Genomic DNA, 23,360 nt, shown 5'->3' on the forward strand with positions numbered 1-23,360 from the left:
CCTGGTAATTAAGAGGGGGGGGGGTAAATCTTCCGGAAGGCAGATGGATAAACAATTAATTTAAACAACAAAAAGGTTGGATGGTATTTTTGGATATCTGCAGTCTTTGAATGGAGCTAACAGAGATCATATTACATCTATATTTCATTTAATCAGTTTAAGCCCGGGTTCACACTGATGCGGTGCAGAATTCACAGCATTTTCTGTGCGAATTCCGCACCGCATCACAATCGCACCCCATTCATGCGAACCGCATAACAACAACCCCGAAATCAGTCCGCAAAAATGCAGTGCGATGTGCAGATTCGGATCGCATGTGTGGATCACCCATGCGATCCGATTGTAGTGCAGACCAAAAAAAAGGGCCCTGCACCTTTTTGGTGCGGGTGCGGTGTGATTAGAGCCATACAAAATGTATGGCTCCGATCGCACTGCACACAATTGGCATGTGATTTGCACAGGAATGCGGTGTGGTTCCTGTGCGAATCACATGCGATATACCGCACCGCATATATGTAAACCCAGGCTTAAGAAAAGAAATCATGGCACTCAAAGCACGTAACATGTTAGGCCATTCAAATTTGGTGTAACACATGTAAAATAAATGACTCCACCGCTAGTCTCCTCAATATTTACATCCATTATTGTATAACATAACTATAAATCTGTATCAAAATATTTACATCCATTATTGTATAACATAACTATAAATCTGTATCAAAATATTTACATCCATTATTGTATAACATAACTATAAATCTGTATGAAAATATTTACATCCATAATTATATAACATAACTATAAATCTGTATCAAATGATAAAATAAAGAGTTGCAAATATTTGCCATGAGGTTTGTGTAACAATTCTAACCTAGTATGTCTATGGTAGGCATATAAACATTACAAAACCACAAGGTTTAATGCTTAGCATGATGTGCCGTCTTAGCTGCATGCGATTTTTAACTGAAAACATCTGTCTGCAAAGACAGTTGCAGAAAGTGAATTCTGGAGAAGTGCCCAGTTCTAGAAAGGGGAAGGGTGGTGGTGTTGGAAGGAGGGGGGGGGGGAGATGTGATTAATATGCTCAGCAAAGTTCTCTTTGACATGTGGTTGAGAAGGGTGTGGGGAGGGAGGGTATAGGTCTCCTCAAGTTTTGGAGAAGGGAGGAGTGCCTTAGTGCAAACAACTTTGTGTAAACTGTCTCTCAGGCATCACTTGGAAGTGAACAGAGGACTACAGACACAGGCGGGGAGTGCAAGAAAAGCATCTCTTTCAAGAGGACTATTTATTCACTTTTTACGTAGAAACGGTGAGTTTTTTTTTTAATTCTTACTGCGTTGTAGAACATTGCGGTTTTACTAGTGTACACTATACATAGCCAGCTATCCCTGTGTTTGCAGGAGAACTACAAATGCAAGTAAACCTTGGCAAGCTATTTGCGGCTACAGAAACATATAATGACGATGAAGAGGAGAATATGAATTTATTTTATTATACTTTTGTAAAGGAGCTATAGACTACATATACGTTAAATCTTAAACATTACACATTGGGGTTGACAATCTTAGCTGTGTTCAGCTAAAGAAAAGATTAAAGAAATAAATAGGAATTTTCTTTTTACGTGATTGGATAATTGATGTGAATCTTCACTAATTTTATTGAGTGAAGAGTCGCAACTTCTTTAGTAAATTGAGTGTAGTTTCTCAACTCCTTTAGTAATCCAGCTTTATGGACCACTGCTGGATGAATCATAATTACGTTTACAACTAAGTATTCCATGATGGGATAATTGAAGTTAATATTCACTAAATGTATTGGGTGAAGATTCTCAACTCCTTAAAGTAGTTGTAAACCTCAGACATGAAATATAAGCAAAGCATATCACTCTATAGTGTTTGCTTCTCTCAATCCAGAGCACTAAGTGACATTTCTGTCCATTGCCTCATTCCTCTGCTATCTGCATGAGTCACTTCAACCGAGTTTTCCTGACACCAAGAGAAAAATGGTGACAGAGGAGGGCATAGTCTGTGATTGACAGCCTCTGCTCTGTTCTTGTGTCCTCTGAGAAGGGGGTGTGTCCCTTCCCTCCAATCAGCTCTCAGAGCTCTACTCATTGATGTTATTTCAGCTCCCCACCCCCTGCTTTTCAGAGTTGATAGATCATGTGTAAAATCTGGGCTTTGAATGGATGGAGGGAAAACACAGCTATAGATAAACAGGTACAACTTATGTAGGATGATTTGTTTGATCTCTCTGAGGTCATTCACTTCTCTGAGAATATGTAAGGGTTTACAACCACATTAAGGAAATTGAGTGAAGGTTCTGAAATCCTTCAGTAAATTGCATGTAGATTTTCGGCTCCTTATTAAACTGAGTGAGGATTCTCAACTCCTTTAGTAAAATGAGGGACAAGTCTGAAGTTTAGTAAACTGAGTGAGGATTCTCAACTCCTTTAGTAAACTGAGGGACAGTTCTGAACTTTAGTAAACTGAGTGAGGATTCTCAACTCCTTTAGTAAACTGAGGGACAGTTCTAAAGTTTAGTAAACAGAGTGAGGATTCTCAACTCCTTTAGTAAACTGAGGGACAGTTCTGAACTTTAGTAAACCGAGTGAGGATTCTCAACTCCTTTAGTAAACTGAGGGACAGTTCTGAACTTTAGTAAACCGAGTGAGGATTCTCAACTCCTTTAGTAAAATGAGGGACAGTTCTGAAATGTTTTAATGAACTAAGTGAGGATTAGTAACCTAGCCTCTGTGAATGAACCACTACTAGATAACTCACAACTACCTTTACAACTTAGTATTTTGATGATTGAATGATGAGTACATATTCACACATTCCTGAAGGCACGATGCATTGTCAGCCTGCATACACCCACAGTGCATCCTGCATTCAGGACCATATGAATTGTGTGTTTATCATGCAGTCCCCATGTAAATGACAGGGATTATACATGTAGAATTCTAGTGTATTTTGATCTTGGTCCTCAACCCCTCCATATTATAATCAGGAGAAATGAGTGAGCTATTAAAAGTCAAACACATTCTGATTTGCTAATGGGAAAATTCAGGATCGAATGGTGGTCAAGGATCTGGTTTGCTCTTCTCTAGTTTTTATGTTTCTTCCTCGAAGAGTAAAAAGAGACAGATGTCTCACAGTCTGGGATGAGGGGCCCTGGTATGTAGGGGGTTGCATGAAATAGACTTCACTAGTAACAGATTTCACCCTGCACATGGCTCACATTTAGATGAAAAAAATACTCCCTTCCTTAACGGTTCTAATCGTTGGGTTTCCACACGCACATTTTTTCCAGAGTTGAAAGTGTCTTTGTATAAAAAGAACGGTTAAACTGGAATACCTGCTGTGTAGACGTAAGCAGGATTTTTCCATGTACCAATAAAAGATCAGTTATATAGAATGTGATATGGCTGGCTATGTATGAGTTTTGTAGATGTGTGATTTGAGGACTCTGGTGTATATTTCAGTATTAGTGATTGTTGGGTGTATGGCACTATGAGTAAAGGCAGATTTGATTGGTGTTACTTTATGGTGAGAAAACATTTCTTATTGAAGTCAGAAGATATGGTTCCTTTTTTATTAGCAAAAATACTCATTCATTTATTTACTGCTTACCGCCAGTAACCACAGTGACGCTGTGTGTGCAATAATTTGAATAATATCTCCATGGTAACATGGTAACAAACACATTTACTTATGGAAAAAGCAGAACCTAGGCATCATGTAAAGGGGTAAAATTTGGGTGGACTGTTGGTTGAAGCACTGCCCACTAAAAACATTCCCTTGTCTCTTGCTGAAGAGCGGTAAATCCTACATTTTATTCTTCATGTCTGGGATATGCATCTGTTGGCCTACAATACTGTAAATAGATGGCTTGTGCGTCAGATTGGAAATGTCGTTTTTTAATGCCAAAATTTGTTTATGGTGCAAGAAGGGCTGGAAAGGGAATCCAAATCAGTCTAGTTGTTTTGCTCTTGGGTGTTGCTAGGCTTTTCTGCATTACTGTGTACCATCACCCTCTGGCACTGGTCCTGTACTGTGTGCTTCACAGTGGCAGCACTAGCACTGAGCTCCAGGGGGTACATGGCCCTCATATCTTGATGGGTGTCTTGGGTCTCGATGCTACAATTAAGCACCGGGGGGCACATGACCCTCATATCTTGATGGGTGTCTTGAGTCTTGATGCTACAATTAAGCACCGGTGGCACATTACCCTCATATCTTGATGGGTATCTTGGGTCTTGATGCTACAATTAAGCACCGGGGGGCACACTGTCCTCATATCTTGATGGGTGTCTTGGGTCTTGATGCTAAAATTAACCACCAGGGGCACATGACCCTCATATCTTGATGGGTGTCTTGGGTCTTGATGCTACAATTAAGCACCGGGGGCACATTACCCTCATATCTTGATGGGTGTCTTGATGCTACAATTAAGCACCAGGGGCACATTACCCTCATATCTTGATGGGTGTCTTGGGTCTTGATGCTACAATTAAGCACCGGGGGCACATTACCATCATATCTTGATGGGTGTTTTGGGTCTTGATGCTACAATTAAGCACCGGGGGGCACATGGCCCTCATATCTTGATGGGTGTCTTGGGTCTTGATGCTACAATTAAGCACCGGGGGGCACATGGCCCTCATATCTTGATGGGTGTCTTGGGTCTTGATGCTACAATTAAACACTGGGGGACACATGGCCCTCATATCTTGATGGGTGTCTTGGGTCTTGATGCTACAATTAAACACCGGGGGGCACATTACCCTCATATCTTGATGGGTGTCTTGAGTCTTGATGCTAAAATTAACCTCCGGGGGCACATGACCCTCATATCTTGATGGGTGTCTTGGGTCTTGATGCTACAATTACCCCCCCCCACACACACTCATATCTCAGGGCATCAAATAAACAGCCTTTCTATGTGGCTGGACATGTACCAATGGGCAGGCAGCATGCACAGGTGAGATCCCAGCTCCAGGACTGCTGTTCCTGATGCTAGTGATAGGTAAAGTACATGCACAGACCAGGAATGCAATATTTAGGAATGTGCAACATGTAGCATGGCATACAGAGTACAGCAGTCACAATTATGTAACATACTAAATTGTACCTGTAATGTCTACCTTAATTTTGTAATGCGCTGTGCAAACTGTTGGCGCTATATAAATCCTGTATAATAATAATTACATATGCGTGACTGCTACACACTGTACACTATGCTGTGCTGTACATACTCCTTTCAGTTGTAAGTTACACCCTGTACACTATGCTGTGCTGTATATACCCCTTTCTGTTGCAAGTTACATCCTGTACACTATGCTGTGCTGTACATACCTTTTCTGTTGTAAGTTACACCCTGTACACTATGCTGTACTGTACATACCCCTTTCTGTTGTAAATTACACCCTGTACACTATATTGTGCTGTACATACCCTTTTCTGTTGTAAGTTGCACACTGTACACTATGCTGTGCTGTACATACCCCTTTCGGTTGTAAGTTACACACTGTACACTATGCTGTGCTGTACATACCCCTTTCTGTTGTAAGTTACACTGTACATGACATTTGTATTGTACTTTACATAGGCCTGACCACAGCACTGTTTTAATGGCCTATACATAACATTTTCCTGATCACTACACTGCATATATTGTATTGTATACTCCAGCCATCTTCCAGTTGCTAAGTAGTTGCTGCATATTTTATGAAAATTCTTCTTTAAAACCACTTCCGCGGTTTGCTACAGGGTGGCACGGGTGCACAAAATCATGTATATGTACCTGATTTTGCAGCTCTGGGTAAGGGGCGCGCCTGTGCCCTACCCATGCCACCATTCGCAACCTCGGCTGTCAGTCACTGGGTACCAGTGGGTGATTCCCCGCTGGCACCCGGCGATCTCTGAGGATTTCCGATGCGGGAGAGACCTGTATATAAACAATACAGATCTCTCCCCTGTCAGCTACTGCACACTGCTTTGTATGGCTCTGCATAGCAGAGCCATACAAAGCAGTGTGCTTACAGTGAAACACGCACAGCCCCCATAGTAAAACAGCACACGGTCAACCCTTTGATCGCCCCACATGTTAACCCCTTCCTGCCCAGTGCCATTAGTACACTGTCAGTGCTTTTTATTGGCACTGATCACTGTATTGGAGTCACTGGGGATGTCAGTGATACCAAGTCAGTTCCTCCCAGTGTCAGAATGCCCGCCGCAGTCCTGCTATAAGTCGCTGATCGCCACCATTACTAGTGAAAAAAAAAATTCCAGTATATATATCGCCATTTGTAAACGCTATAACTTTCATGTAAACCAATTAAATTACACGTATTGGGATTTCTTTTTTTTATCAAAGACATGTAGCAAAATACATTTTGACCTAAATTTATGACAAAATTAGATTTTTTTTATTATTTTACTGGACATGCTTAATAGCAAAAAGTCAAAAATATTGTTTTTTTTTTCACAATTGTCAATCTTTTTTTGTTTGTAGCACAGAAAATAAAAATGCACAGGCGATCAAATACCACAGAAAGAAAGCTCTATTTGTGGGAATAAAGGACATAAATTTAATTTGGGTGCAGCGTTGCATGACCGTGCAATTGTCAGTTAAAGTAACACAGCTCCGTATCACAAAAAATGGCCTGGTCAGGAAGGGGGGTAAATCCTCTGGAGGGCAAGTGGTTAAAGTAGGCTTAGAGTGTTCACTCTCTGACTACAATATGAAAGACAGTATACAGGTTTTAGTGTAAATTGTGTATCAAACCAAGAACTTTTTTCTAGTTTGGACAGAGTCAGGAAGAAGTGGGTTTATACTGCCTCGTCAGGGAAATTTCCCCTTTCTGTGCTTTTTATGTATTTTTGAAGAGTTCCTCTCACATTCTGTCTGGTAAAACATTGTCAGCAAAACAGGATGTGAGGGGAAATACCTCTAATACAGCTACAGGTAGCATTAACGTGTGTGCGCATATATGATTATGTCCATGCGTGTAAGTGCTGAGAGGTGGTGGAACAAGGGTGGTCCAGGGGAGGGGTGGGTAAGTACTTGCATCCATGCTATGACAAAAGAACACATTGGTATTGCTGTAGGAGACTGCTGGTCTAAGGATGCCATAATAGTGTGGTCTGTGGAGTCCATTCATTTTAGAAAGAGATGAGAGAAGCAAAGGTGGATGTATGTATGTACAGTGTGTGCATACATAAGAAGGCAATTGTTTAAACTCCCCAGAGGCTATTTGAGAAGGATGAAGCTGACAAATAGTTTAGTAAGCCCCTTTTTGACATCACTGTAGAGAGTGAGAAAAAGAGAGGTTTGCTAGATACTTGTTGACAGTTTGTCTAAGTACAGTGTGGACTAAACACCAATTAGTGGTCTGTATATGGTGATTGGATTTTGGTCAACTCAAGTGGCTGAGAAAGAAAGACTTTTGTAATACCCATATATCTAAATCAGTTCAGACATATGCCCTTTGGCCAGAGCCGTGCTGCAGCCACATTCCAGGAAGCAAGTCAGTTGTTAACATATCAGTCTTTAAACATATTATGGGAGAAGCCATTTTGTCCCAGGCTACTGACAAAGAAATAGAATGTAACAAGTTATATTGTAGATGAGCAGACTGAGGATCTATACATTTTGGGTTTGGACCCCCTGGCTCTAGCAGACCTTTCGTAGGGGAACTGTGTGAAAAATAATCTGGTGCACACCTGGCTAGTGGACCGAGACCAAGGAATTAACCATCCATGAAGCTAGTATGCGTTGTGTTAAGAGACTACACTATGGAACAGTTGAGAGGTAGTTTTATCTAAGGAGATACTGCTTTATTACTGTTTTGACACTAATTGATGTTTGGGCCACACTGGATACAAAATAGCAACCATAACCAAAGTTTTTATAAAGAGAACTTCAATTATGGCTACCAACAGCTTGTTGTCTGGGGAGCACAGATGGCTCTGGAACAAAGCAGAAACAACCCGACTGCAGAAGAATTTGTAAACACAGAGATTTGTGGGTTTTCTCCAAAGATAAAAAGAGAGCCTTGATTGCACTACTGGACTCTTATATCCATAAACCAATAATGTGGACCACGGAATTGTTACAGGTGACACCTCTCCTATCATGAGCACTACCAGCACATTACCGTATGTCTTCATCAGGAGATCAAAGAGATAGCATGGCAGATAATACATAGTGAAATCACAGAATAATGTAAGAGCCCCTCACATTGGGGGTGCAAAGTTTCAACACAATTAAATTTTATTCTTGTGGCTAAGTGTACTATAGTGGTTGAGCTGGACTTCAGTGCCTCATTATATGGCCCACCCTGCTGATGCCACTGGTCCTGGGGGGGATGGGGGAGAGACCAAAATCTAGGGGGGGCACAGCCCACCCCAGCACCCCTAGATCTGGCTCTGTATCAAATACTTAGCACTATCCAGGTGTTGCAAGCCTACCAATTGCCTTAAATGGTAAAATATCTGATGGTTTCTCGGACCTTCCCTCGGTATATGGTGATTGGGTTTTGGTCAACTCAAGTGGCTGAGAAAGAAAGACCTTTGTAATACCCGTATGCCTATCAGTTCAGACATATACCCTTTGGCCAGAGCAGTGCTGCAGCCACATTCCAGGAAGCAACATGGGATCTGAAAATAATAGGTATGGTATAAAGCTCCCCACCCCTAGCTCCAAGAAAGAATGTGTATGTCTTGGCCTTTATAGGTTTAGCGCAAGCCATTTCAGTCATCAGTGAAAGAAATAAAATGCCAGGGTATTGGGTTATTGAGAGGAAGAGTGCCCCGGCATTGGTGGTCAGTGGAAAGAAAATATGTCCCAGTGTCAGTGGAAAGAAAAAATGTCCTAATGTTTGTGAGGAACAAATGCCTGGGTTTTAGAAGGAGAAGAAATTTCCCCAGTATCGGTGTTCAGAGAAAAATGCCAAATCATCTGTGAGAGAAAAAATTACCAAAGTTGTAAAATATTACCTGATGCCAATGTTAGTGTGAAGAAAAAAATGACATGACATAAGTGGTAAAAAAAAAACTACCACGGCGTTAGTGGGATGAAAAAATATGCCCCTGGTATCAGTGATTGAAAAAAAAATGCCCTTGCATCAGTGTTGAGGAAAAAAACTCAGCATTAGCGAAAGAAAACATGAAATACACTATTTATTGCAGGTAATTATATAGAGCCATCAATTACACAGTGCTTTACATATACATTGTACATTCATATCAGTTCCTAACCCTCAAGGAGCTTACAATCTAAGATCCCTAACTCACATTCATACATACACATGCTAGGGCCAATTAACCTACCAGCATGTCTTTGGAGTGTGGGAGGAAACCTACACAGACACAGGGAAAACATGCGAACTCCATGCAGGAGTAGTGCCGTGATTGGGATTCAAACTGAAGACCCTAGTGTTGCCAGGTGGAAGTGCTAACCATTTAGCCACTGTGCTGCCCATTATTAGGCCTTAGAATCTCCTCCCCCACTGGGGATGGCGTCTCTGTAAATTATTTGGGCCATCCCAAAAGATCTCAGACAGAGCAAGACCTGAGCATGCATTGGCTCACACTCCTTCCCCTGATATCACTAAATCAGAGCTGGTAGAGATAGATCTTTGTTTATAACATGTGTTCTGACTGAGCTCTGTTTGGGATGCTCAAATACACTATAGAGACACCACACTGTGGCAGGGAGGGATCAGATGCCTCCCTTCGCTGTGGCCCAGTCAGCCCCAAGTAAGGGTTTTTGGGGTACGGGGTTCTAAAGTGGTGCATTGCATCATGAATAGTGTGTTTTATCCTTCATGGTTAAGAAATAATTATCAATGGCATGCTAAATTAGAGGCATGAGCACAGACAGCAGAGAAATCTCAATGCTCACCTCTGGTATATTGACAGCTTGGGGTTTATTTACTAAAGCTGGAGAGTCCAAAATCAGACTCCCTTCTGCATAGAAACCAATCAGCTTCTAACCTCAGCTTGTTCAATGAAGCTTTGGCAATGAAACCTGGAAGCTGATTGGTTTCTATGCAGAAGGGAGTCTGATTTTGGCTCTCCAGCTTTAGTAAATAAACCCCCTTGTGTCAAGGGATGCCATAAACAACAATCTATTTCACAGAAAAGTTTGGATATAAAGACCATATTTTTGTTGATAATAGCATTGGAAAGACATATAACCTCTTTCATATATTTATTGCTCAAGAGGTAGGGGTAGAGGGATGATGGAAGCAGATTTTTACAGGCTTTGTAAAATGTGGACAAAGTCATTACTTGAGCCCAACTGGTCTGTGTTCAGCCGCTTACCACAAAGATGGGAAACCCTAGGAGAGGACATTCACCCGAGGTGAGAAGTTCAAGTGTAAGGTCAAAAGAGAGCTCCAAATGAAAAGAAGATCCCTTTCCCCATTCTCCTTTGAACACCAGCTCTGACTGTTATTTATAACAGACTCTTTTGGCAAATCAGCCAGTTTAGGAGTACTGTTTAACAGTCTGCCATTCACCTAGTCCTGATGAAGAGGGATTTTGTGGCCCCCTAAATGCTTTGGATATCTTTTGCCCTGCTTGTTTAAACCAGATGAACAATAAAGACTTTGGACAAGGATTTTACATTTGGCACTCTCTTTGACCTATTACACCAGGTATTTACTGCTGTCTGTGCCCCTCCCCCCCCATTAGGAGCATTTCCCACTATTACCATTGAGATCTGTCATTGAGGTAGGAAGTGAGAAGAATTCTCCACCACGAGGATAAAAAAGTGCCAGCATTAAAGTGCCAATAGAGGTTGTAAAGCATGCTAAAAATAAAAGTTCCTGGTGAAGAGATTTCCCCTAATTTTCTATCACTATGACAGGTGAAATTAAAGTACAACTCTTATGAAAGAAACATGGGCTGCCATTGCTGGCCTCCTTCCGAAAATACTAATAGCTTTGCTGTATGTGGCTTCATATCTTCTGAATCTCTGAAACAGAACAAGCCAGCAGTGGCAGTTTTGACAATGGTGTAGTTGGACTTTCACCATCAAGGACACAGAAATAAAACCAATGATTGAGTTCTAATGCTAACCTACTCTAACGAAAATGAAAATAAAAGTTCCGGCTGAAAATGGAGTACAATGACTTTTTCATTTTTCACCTTCATGGCTTGTTTATGAACTTTAGATAGTTTTGTACCTGATCTGTTAGAATTGCTCACCAAGGGATATTGTATTTTTCTATGCTGTACACTTAACAGTAGATGCATTCAGGAAATTTTATTTTTATCTAAGGGCAACAAAAATAAACAGCTCCTCCTTGCATTAAGTTCTTGAAAACCACAGAGCACATCCTGAGAGTAAAGCTATATGTCATATGAACATTGTAGCCATACTTACAGAAGCCACTATGTTTTTGATGCTGAAAATGAAGTATTTATGAAATTATGTATTTGATTTGTTTCTTTAATCACTGCAAAGTCACCCGCTCTATCTCTTTCTTACCTCTGTGGTACATAGAGAGTGGCATTACCATTCATATCGCTGAATTAAGAGAACCAAAGAAATCTAGAAAGCTTACAATAAAGCAAATAACCACTCATCTTCATCTGCTTCTATCTATGGCTAATACTCTGTGCTCTACTTCTAGCCAACCAGTAGACATTTCCTTACCATGTTGGTGGCCCTAGATTAGTGGAGGGTAACAGCTACAGGCAGTGTCATTTCTGTCCAAAACTGATGCATTAGATAGTGGTGCACCGAAATGAAAATTCTGGACCAAATCCAAAAATTCAAGATACATTTGGCTAAAAAGTGAAATGAACAGTTTTTTTAATATATACACAATTGTATTATATTCAACTTTTTAATTAAAATCGGGAATTTAAATGAATATAAATGCATTTTCAGCACCTTTTCAGCCAACAAGTTGCTTTCACACTGAGCAGTTTTTGAAGCGCATTTGTGTTAACAAAAAAACACAAGAAAAATGAATCCCTTTAAATTCAATGTATGTCTTTAAACTGGTCTGTTGTGCTTCCCTTGTGGTGTTAAAAATCCTACTTGCTGCATTTTTGCTGCATATTTGGTCAGTTAAAAAGAAAAATGCACCAAAAGCACATCTCCCCATTGAGGCCTGGTTCACACCTGTGCATTTGGTAGTGCTTTTTGTAGAAACGCGCTACAGTCCATTTAACATGGTTTCCTATGGGACACATTCACATCTATGCTTTTTTGCTGCGTTTTTGGAAAGGGTCAGGGACTTTTTTAAATGCAAAACTTTGCATTTTTGGTTCAATAGGCTTCAATGAAGATGCTGCAGAAAACGTATGTAGTGTGGTTTTGCCACATTTTTGATGCATTTTGCATTTTTAATCTGCCCAGCAACAAGTTGCCCAAAAAAAGAAGCATCAAAAACATGTGCAAAAAGATAAAAGCACTGCAAAACAGAGAAAACGCAAACTGCATTGGTGTAAACCAGGCCTCAAATGCCTTGAATACACATAAAAAATGCACACATGTTGCATTTTTTATGTGTTTTTTGAGTTTCGTGAGCTATGATAAACACACAATAAATGTGGTAAAATCGTGGCAAAATCATGGGTAAAATCGCAACAAAATCACGGGTAAAATCCCTATCGGTGGCTATTATCGGCACCTTTTTTCCTGTTGGCATTTTGCCTACTTTTTCGACTTATACATTTCAGCCACCAATATATCAGTACATCCCTAGCATTAGCAGTTAATGAAGTATGAACCTTTGGGTCTATTAGTCCATTAAGAAACCAGCATCCTTCACCCATCTCTAAATCTAAGTATTTGAGAGAAAACCCAGCATTTACCCAAATCTGCTCTAAATTTTCCCTCTATACATATTTCAGCATTCGTTTTTCTTTTACCTTGTTACTGTAGTAAGAAACAGCTTTTATTTCATTTCTGTGACATCATCGCTCAGACTGTAAAATTGTTGCAGACGCAGCAGCTAGGAACTTAGTTCACAACAGTGTAGGCGCGCCCCCAGTACTACATCTCTCGAGAATACCTTTCCCTACACACAGATTGTGTGCAGGCTCCTGAGATCCCTGTTTTGCAGCAGCATTGCTGTGCTGGGAAATAAATCTTATGAAGTGGGACAGACAGGGGTGGGGATAGACAAAGTTGGTAGTGCAACTGCAGCATTAAAAAAAAAACCCAAACAAAACAAATTGGGGGAATTAAACAAGAGTGGTATAGGCATAAAACCTGCACCACTCTTCTAAGCTGAAAAAAATTGAACAAATACTGTTTCTAATTAAAAAAGAGAAAGCAAGCCCTTTTGTTACCTTGGAGGGATATGCTGTGTTTTCTATACAATTTTTGCCCAGATATAGCATAGAGAGAAGAAACTGAGCCGCCCCCCCCCCCCTGTATTTTCAGAGTTAACAAACAGACATGAAGGCAGGGAGAGGAGCTTTTTCCGTCCAATCTTGCTGGGATCTGCAGTAGTTTTCTATGTTGAAAACTTACATAAGAAATTATATTTTTTCGAAGAATTGAACTTTACAGGCAAATAGAGACAACTGTATGATAATCAAATATAGTACTTTATTTCTACATGTTTGTTTAAAAAATTTGGATCAGAATCGTTCAGAAAATATGCAATTTGCCATTAAATCCAGAAATACTGTATACAATAGTAGGATATGACTGTTCCTAAGATAAATAAACACTTAACACCCACAATGCCTTATACATTTATAAAAAATAATTTTACATTTTGAGAACAAATGTATATACAATGTAGTAAATGAAGTTCTTGGCGGAACATTTTTTTGTCAACACATTTCACGGATTAAGTCCACATCCTAGTGACAGATCAATAACTGTACTAAATATAATAGAAACAAAGTTTAATAAATCTTAAACTATGTTGAAACTCCCACAATCCCTTTATTAAGTTTATTTTAGATATTTCAGATACTTATATAGCATTGTCAATTTATGCAGCTCTTTACATATATTTTGTACATTCACATCTGTTCCTGCCCTTAAAGAACATACAATTTAAGGTTCCTAAGGCTAGGTTCACATATGTGCGGGTGGTGCCGCTGCGGATCCTCACAAAAATCTGTGGAGCCGCACCACCCACACAGAAGAATTCTGACCTGTGGGCGGGTGCCATTAATTCTAATGGCATGCCGCCCGCAGTGGAAATCGCAACTGCACTGAGAACCGAGAAACCCATGCGAGCTGGGGTTTCCAAAGAAGTATAGGGACTTCTTCCCTGCGTGTCCCGGGGCATTTGAGTCCTTTCAAATTAATGGGCTCTTGTGCCCACGCGAAACGCGGCCCACAGGAGCGCAGATATCTGAACCAGGGATAACTCACATTCATATATACACCTACTAGAACCAATTTAGGCAGAATCCAATTAACCTACCAGCATGTCTTTGGAGTGTGGTAGGAAACCGGAGTACCTAGAGGAAACCCACGCAGGCACAGGGAGAACATGCAAACTCCAGGCAGGTGGTGTGGTTGGGATTTGAAACGATGACCCTAGTGCTGCTAGGTGGACATGCTGACCACTTAGCTACTGTGCTGCCCATGGAACCCACAACAGTTTCTATTTCACACTGACGCCATTTTCTGTACCATGATAACGGTGTAGGAAGCTTTGTTAATTCCCCTGTTGTGAAGGTGGCAGGTCCTGCACTGTATTGTAGCTACTTTCCAAAGTAAAGAAAAGAAGATAAAGTGGGCATGTCAAACTCAAATAAAACTGTGAGCTGAATTAAATGGAATAAATCTTCAAGAGGCCGAATTATGTCTACTGAGGGCCACACCTACTTCACTCAGAAAAAAAAGTGTATAGCAAATAACCCCAAGATACTAACAATTTCAACATATAGCATTTTTCGAAGAGTAAGGGGCCGTGAAACATTTCCTGAAGTATTCCGCTGCTGTGTTATCTAAGGAAGTGAAGCCTTTATCGACTGTAGAACAGCTGGAGCCATGTAAAATTCATAAACTGTACGAGGGCCACAAAGAAGTGAGAGAAAATCCCCACTCATGCCATGCGTGAAGTCAAAGCTTACTTAGCTGTATTTTGTAACTTCAGCGGCAACTTACTTTAAAACAATGCTGTATTCCAGCTAGAGCGTAGGCAATCTCTAAACAGTGTATTCAGCATGGGGGACTATTTCTGGCTACATAACCTCATCTTAGCATTCCAGTCATACTGAGGGAATGTGTATATATTTTGAAGGCCTCAGAAGAAGAGACGGGCACCACCCATTGCTCAGTACTCAGTTTCACAGAGCTGGAAGGAAGGGTATTAGATCCTAAACAGATGTAGCTAGTGTGCTACACATGTGGCCTGCTAGCAGACCAAGCATGATGATGACTTCATGGCAGACAGCCAAGGGAACCTATACATTTCCTTGGGATCCAAGCAACAGATTAGCAATAGGAAGGGCAACTAACGCAGCACCCCTGTTTAATCTCTATCTCTGGTGTAGACTGTTGCCACTTCTTCATTATGTTGTATGATGAGAAGGTTTTGTGCATTGACCAGGTAAAAACAACTAAATAAGGAAAGAATAAAAAAAGAAAATTGAAGTGTTCTCTTTTTAATTTACAGCATATTCAGTTTTTATGACAGTGGGAAAATTTATGTTCACATATGCTTAGACATTAAGAGCTTGTTCATATGTTTGTCACCCTATGAAGGGCTTAAAGGGGTGGTCAGTTTTAGGTAAAACTGTGGCTCAACTGACTAATTTCTCACCCCTCCAAATTGAGCCTAAAGTGTAAATTGGGCCTAAAGAACAAATCCAACCAAAACTTAAAATTTTTTTTGCAACAGAACAGTCATAATTTCTGCTAAAGTGGTTCTAAAGTCAAGACTTATTAACCTTAATGCAGTCCCCGAGGAAGGGGGTTTGCCCCTGTAACGCGTCAGCTTTCCAACCATTTGGAATATGATTGGAAGATGTCGCTTACGGCTGGGGTTTCTACTCTGACACGCATCAGTTTTCCACCCTACGGCTGGAGATTCTATTCTGATACATCTATTTTTACGTGTGTTTGTGAACTTTCTTATCCAATAAATGCTGCTAGTGGTAATGTGCTAGGCATTTGGGCCCTTCTGTGTGTTTTTGCTCAATGCATTCCTTGCATTAAGGTAAAAAAATGTCCCAATAGTTGTATATCCTCCGCCCACACCTCACACCCCCATCACCACCCTAAACACGTGAGTCCTTTCTCAATCCAGGTCTGTACCTGTCTACACGTCTCTCCCCTCTTATCACAGAACACAGAGGCAGCAGAGGGTGCCATTGGCTCCTGTTGCTGTCAATTAAATCCCATGAGGAGAGAGTAGGAGGTGGGTCTGAGCTGAGCTGTGTGTTTCTTGGAATCACACAGGCTGGCTTGGGAGCATGGTAAGTATAACTTCTTTTTTTTACAAACCTATCTAATCACTTTAAGTTTTTATTGCTGTCTGTATCCTTATTGGGGACATTTCCCCTCTAGGTAACACCATGGCAAGAAATAAGAGGATATAGGTGTCACCAGGACAGAAGACATGAAGAGCAATGAAACTTGACAGATGTTCTAAACAACATTCTATGAAATAAATGTGCTGTTATAGTTGTCTCTGTCTGCAGCAGAGAGTCCTGGTGGTGGGTCAGTGATGGTCTGGGGAGGCATATCCATGGAGTTACACACCAACCTCTACAGGCTAGACAATGGCACCCTGACTGCCACTAGGTATCGGGATGAAATCCTTGGACCCATTGTCAGACCCTACGCTGGTGCAATGGGTCCTGGGCTCTTCCTTTCACACGACAATGCCTGGCCTCATGTGGCGAGAGTATGCAGGCAGTTCCTGGAGGATGAAGGGATTGATACCACTGAGATGCCCCCCTGACCTAAATCCAATAGAACACCTCTGGGATATCATGTTTAAGTCTATTTGACGCCACCAGGTTGCACCTCAGGCTGTACAGGAGCTCAGTGATGCCTTGGTCCAGATCTGAGAGGAAATACCACAGGAAACCATCCGTCATCTCATTAGGAGCATGTTTTGACATTGTCAGGCATGCATGCAAGTATGTGGGGGCCATACAAACTACTGAGTACCATTTTGAGTTGCTGCAATGAAATTTCAGCAAAATGGACTAGCCTGCTGCATCATTTTTTCACTTTGATTTTCAGGGTGTCTTTGAATTCAGTATAGCATCAAGTCAAGAAATGTGATAGGCAGTCAGGACTGATCAATTTTCAGTTATACTATATACCAGTGGTCACCAAACTACGGCCCAGGGGCCAGATGCGGCTCTTAGCTTGCCTTTATCCAGCCCTTGGGGCTCTTTAAGGCTATAAAGGTAAATTTTATAAAATACAAGTCCTCAGGAACAGTCCTACAAATAAAAATAGTGACAATCCAATCTTGCTGTGGTGTCCAATCCTTTAAACCAGGGGGGACTGACAACTCATGGGGCCCCCGGGCAATAGGGGATCATGGGGCCCCTGTGTCCTTGCCCAAACTCAAAAAAGCCTATGAAAAAGGTACCAGGGGCATCTCATGGGGCCCCCTACTGACCCCGGGCCGTCGGACAGTGCCCGAGTTTCCAAATGGTCAGTCCGCCCCTGCTTCAAACCAAACTTTTTCCTATGGTGTCTATAAATCCATCAATTCGTGATCCATACCTATCAGTGAACTAATTTCTCACCTTGTGATTAGACCTATATATTAGTATAGGTCAGATGCGCTGATTAGAATACTAGTTGCCCATCAAACTCCAACTCTGCAAACCATAAAGTGACTCAGAGCACTTTATTGAGGAAGATTTTATTTGAGAAGTGGAAGCACTGTATTGCACAATGTTATACTGGACACTGTTCAACACTTTATAACCATTTATTATATTATATGTACTGTTTAGTGGAGGTTTTAATTTCTTAATAACCACTTGCTTTCTTGAAGATTTACCCCCCTTCATGACCAGGCCATTTATTGCGAAATGGCTCTGCATTACTTTAACTGACAATTGTGCAGTCATGCAACACGGTACAAAAATGAAATTTATGTAATTTTTCCCCCCACAAATAGAGCTTTCTTTGGGGGTGTTTGGTTACCTTTGCATATTTTATTTTTTGCACTATTAAAAAAGGCCGACAATTAAAAAAAAACCCAATATTTTTGACTTTTTGCTATAAAACATATCCAGAAAAAAAAATACAATTTCTTCAAACATTTAGGCCAAAAAGGATTCTGCAACATGTCTTTGGTACAAACTATTGTGTATCCTAACTATTGTGTGGATGCAAATGTGCTGCTTTTACTCACATGTGGTGTGTCTTTCCTCGCTGGAACGAAAAGTTTCCAGGGAGAAAAGATCCAGCTAGATCCTGTACCTGTATTTACAAATACAGACACAGCTCTGCTTCTCTATTCGTTGCAGAAGACCAGCAGAGTCCCGGCCAAAAAATCATTGGCTGGGACCTGCTGACAAACATGTCCTGCGCTGAATGGCAGTGGGGGTTAGTGGGAGGGCGCGCAAATGTGCATTCCAAGCCCGGAAAATCACAGCGATATGTAATACTTCAAAGAGCTATAAAAAAGCATCCATAAACACATCTGTGCAGACAGTTGTGTGGCCTATTATTTTTGTTAAAGTGTTACTCTTAGATTGTAAGCTCCAAGGAGCAGGGCTCTCATAACCCTCTTGTATTGAAATGTATTGTTGCTGTATTGTCTTATATTGTAAAGTGCTGAGCAAACTGTTGGCGCTATATAAATCCTGTATTATAATAAAAATAACTAAACCCACAACAGTAAAATCAGTCTGTATATGCAGTAAAGCATGCTTTTTATACTTACTGTGGAACCTAAGGGGTTAATCCTCTGCATTGTGTAAAAAGGATGTTTGATCCTGACTTCTCTGCCCCTCCTCTTGTTCAAATGTCCACGCTGACAAGACTGAACCTGCAGCCCTTCTCCACATGCTCAGTTTAGTGTGTATTGCTAGAGAGGTTTTTTTTTTTGTTTGGGAGAGTGTATGTGATCAGCACAGGGCCAACGTGCACTGTGCAGACAGAGAGTCAAGGGTTATGCAGCCTCATAGGACAGTCAGAGGAAAATGAAAACTCCTCCTACAAGCTTTAACCAGTGCTCAGCTGAAGTCACAAGACTGCTGTAACTGCTGATGAGAAATGGTATTTAGCAGTTTATATTTACTAAAATAACTTCCATGTTCTGCGTACTGTGGGAGACCAGATATAGTGAATACAGGGTCCGGGGTTTAACTGCCATGTTAGACAAAAGAAGCCAGTGAAATGATGTTTGGTAGTTTATTCCTGCTGGATTACTGCTGTCACATCTTCTTCTAACCTCCATCATTCCTGTTATGGGCGCTCTGTTACCTGTTCACAGACCGTAATGTATTCTCACCTGGATTTAGAGAGATGCCCCGCAGCATGGTTTCCTCCCTGCACAATATAGGTGCGACCTATGTTGTCCTTAATTCCAGTTTCTGAATGTTGATAAACAACATGAGTGCTATCAGTAGTTTCTTTCAAGTCTGGAACATGCAAAGGAAAGTCGCATTGCTGTCTGTGATGGATGGGAGAAGGAAGCAGAACGTTTCATTATTCTATAGTAATAAAATCTACTAAATGGGAAGTTTTCAGAGCAGAACCGTAGAAAAGCACATGGCAAGAGAGGGAATGCTTTGTGTGGTCAGATGACTTGCATCTGCTTTTCATAAAACACAAGGACATTTTTGTGCAAGTCACAGGAAGCCAGAATATAAGATCATTTGTTCCTTTCCGTCCCTAAGTGTGTGAGTGTTCAAGCTGAATCCTCCATCAGAGCTCTCAGGCTCCAAATTAGTGCAACTGAAAATAATCCCAGGGCCGTTCACTGTTGGGTGGCCATAACAGGCTGCTGTGTAGGATTCTTGAGTGCTTCTCTGGAGACCCTGATGACCCTGAACACATTCTTGCTAGTTTGAGAGAGAAAACACTGGATATAGTAACAACAACTGCGCTCTTGTAACCCCAGAATGACAGAGGAGAACAGTGGTGACTTGACACAATATAGGAAGGTCGTTCCCATACATCTCTTTAATGTTGGTACTGCCTGAGACAAAGCAATAAAGTATATATAACCCCTCCTTTCATAGCTCTGCAATCTGCTGCAAGTTATTACACATATTCAGTTAAAGGGTCCATCCACCAACAACAAATACTTCAGTCTTCAGCAGATGCCAGTGGGTACGATAACAGGGTTGAATATATATATATATATATATATATATATATACGTAACTATATGATAGCACAAATCATGTAAAGTGCTACACTTGTAACATCAATAATGTGTGAATCCATAAAGTGCATCAGAAATAATGTGCATACAAAAAAGGCCCAAAAAAGGTGTCCTGTGCTTGTTTTGCTCAAGCAAGAATAAGACAGTGGACACTTTATTGTTTTTATTATTGTTTGCTTTGAGCACAAAATAAGCATGTAACACCTTTTTTGGCACTTAATTTTTATGCACTTTATGTTATTTTGATGCACTTTATTTCTGATGCACTTTATGGATTTACACATTGTTAATGTTATAAATGTAGCACTTTAAGTGATTTGAACCCAGCTTTATTGTATTCCCTAAACCAAATAAACAGCTACAGTATATTACTAAGTAGACACTCTTTGATTCCCAAGCTGGCCATACATGGATCGAAATTCAGCTGGTTCAGCAGGGACTGACCAAACATCAATCAATGTATGGGCAGGTTGGTTATACAGAAATTGCTCTACTGGTTGACTTCTGTGCAACCACCCTGCCAGGTCGATCAATCAGTGTCACCAGCTATGTCCGAAAGCACTGATCTGTGTATTCTGGCAGTAGGGAAGTCTCCCTGCTGTCAGGATACAATAGTTCAACAAGGAAGTATTCCCACATCCACTTATTTATTACAGGTACTTACTGTATATAGCACCATAAATACACATAACGTTTACATATCTATATTGAACATCAGTCCCTGTCCTCTAGGGCAGCCGTTCTCAACCTGGGGGTCGCGACCCCTTTGGGGGTCGAACGACCATTTCCCAGGGGTCGCCTAAGGCCATGGAAAACACATATTTCCGATGGTCTTAGGAACCGAGACACCGCTGCTGTCTCCGGCGATGTGTGGGCGGGATGATACGCTGCTCCTGTCACCTGGCCACACCTCCGGGATCGCTCAGCAGCTCCGCCTCCTCGCCGCTGATTGGCCACCGGAACTGTAGCTCAGGAGAGGCACACAGGCGGCCAATCACCGGCGAGGAGGTGGAGCTTGGAGAGGAGGAGCCGAGCGGCAGCGCGCGTACATCAAAGAAGACCGAGGGAGCTGCCGGAGCGAGTGAAGAGGAGAGCGGCCAGAGAAGGAAGACAGCTGACAGGTAAGTGAGAGAGCGAGCCCAGGCTGGAGCAGGGGTCAGCAAAGTAAGTATCATTGGTGTCAGTGGGAGGAATAGTGCCCCATCATTTGTGTCACTAATACCAACGATGGGGCACTATTCCTCCCCCCACTGACACCAACGATGGGGCACTATTCCTCCCCCCACTGACACCAACGATGGGGCACTATTCCTCCCCCCACTGACACCAACGATGTGGCACTATTCCTCCCCCCACTGACACCAACGATGTGGCACTATTCCTCCCCCCACTGACACCAACGATGGGGCACTATTCCTCCCCCCACTGACACCAACGATGGGGCACTATTCCTCCCCCCACTGACACCAACGATGGGGCAGTATTCCTCCCCCCACTGACACCAACGATGGGGCACTATTCCTCCCCCCACTGACACCAACGATGGGGCACTATTCCTCCCCCCACTGACACCAACGATGGGGCACTATTCCTCCCCCCACTGACACCAACGATGGGGCACTATTCCTCCCCCCACTGACACCAGCGATGGGGCACTATTCCCCCCCCCCTGACCCCAATGATGGGGCACTATTCTCCCCTCCACCACACTGACATCAATGATGGGGCACTATTCCTCCCACTGACACCAATGATGGGGCACTATTCCTCCCACTGACACCAATGATGTGGCACTATTCCTCCCACTGACACCAGTGATGGGGCACTACTCCCACTGACACCAGTGATGGGGCACTACTCCCCCCACTGACACCAGTGATGGGGCACTATTCCTCCCACTGACACCAATGATGGGGCACTACTCCCCCCACTGACACCAATGATGGGGCACTACTCCCCCCACTGACACCAATGATGGGGCACTATTCCTCCCACTGACACCAATGATGTGGCACTATTCCTCCCACTGACACTAGTGATGGAGCACTACTCCTCCCACTGACACCAGTGATGGAGCACTACTCCCCCCACTGACACCAATGATGGGGCACTACTCCCCCCACTGACACCAATGATGGGGCACTACTCCTCCCACTGACACCAATGATGGGGCACTATTCCTCCCACTGACACCAATGATGGGGCACTATTCCTCCCACTGACTCCAACGATGGGGCACTATTCCTCCCACTGACACCAACGATGGGGCACTATTCCTCCCACTGATACCAACGATGGGGCACTATTCCTCCCACTGATACCAACGATGGGGCACTATTCCTCCCACTGACACCAACGATGGGGCACTATTCCTCCCACTGACACCAACGATGGGGCACTATTCCTCCCACTGACACCAACGATGGGGCACTATTCCTCCCACTGACACCAACGATGGGGCACTATTCCTCCCACTGACACCAACGATGGGGCACTATTCCTCCCACTGACACCAGTGATGGGGCACTATTCCTCCCACTGACACCAGTGATGGGGCACTATTCCTCCCACTGATACCAACGGTGGGGCACTATGCATCCCACTGACATCAGTGATGGGGCACTATTCCTCCCACTGACACCAGTGATGGGGCACTATTCCTCCCACTGACACCAGTGATGGGGCACTATTCCTCCCACTGACATCAGTGATGGGGCACTATTCCTCCCACTGATACCAACGATGGGGCACTATTCCTCCCACTGATACCAATGATGGGGCACTATTCATCCCACTGACATCAGTGATGGGGCACTATTCCTCCCACTGATACCAACGATGGGGCACTATTCCTCCCACTGATACCAACAATGGGGCACTATTCATCCCACTGACATCAGTGATGGGGCACTACTCCTTCCACTGACACCAATGACATGGCACTACTCCTCCCACTGCAAAATTACAGTTATGAAGTAGCAATGAAAATAATTTTATGGTTGGGGGTCACCACAACATGAGGAACTGTATTAAGGGGTCGCGGCAT

General features: G+C 42.4%; 1 protein-coding gene across 1 annotated transcript in view; it reads left to right on the forward strand.

The window, feature by feature from the left end:
* Nucleotides 1-1,148: 1,148 nt before the first annotated feature.
* EMP3 (epithelial membrane protein 3 (MAM blood group)) overlaps nt 1,149-23,360 on the forward strand; it is an 86,360-nt gene continuing 64,148 nt past the window's right edge. Inside the window, exon 1 of the mRNA XM_089690980.1 lies at nt 1,149-1,309. The gene's annotated coding sequence lies outside the window, so the exon portion shown is untranslated. The remainder of the gene's footprint in view (nt 1,310-23,360) is intronic.

Source organism: Staurois parvus, unplaced genomic scaffold (assembly GCF_062004578.1).
Source record: "Staurois parvus isolate SC_StPar_1 unplaced genomic scaffold, SC_StPar_1.0 ptg000548l, whole genome shotgun sequence".
In the NCBI taxonomy this organism is placed as follows: domain Eukaryota; kingdom Metazoa; phylum Chordata; class Amphibia; order Anura; family Ranidae; genus Staurois; species Staurois parvus.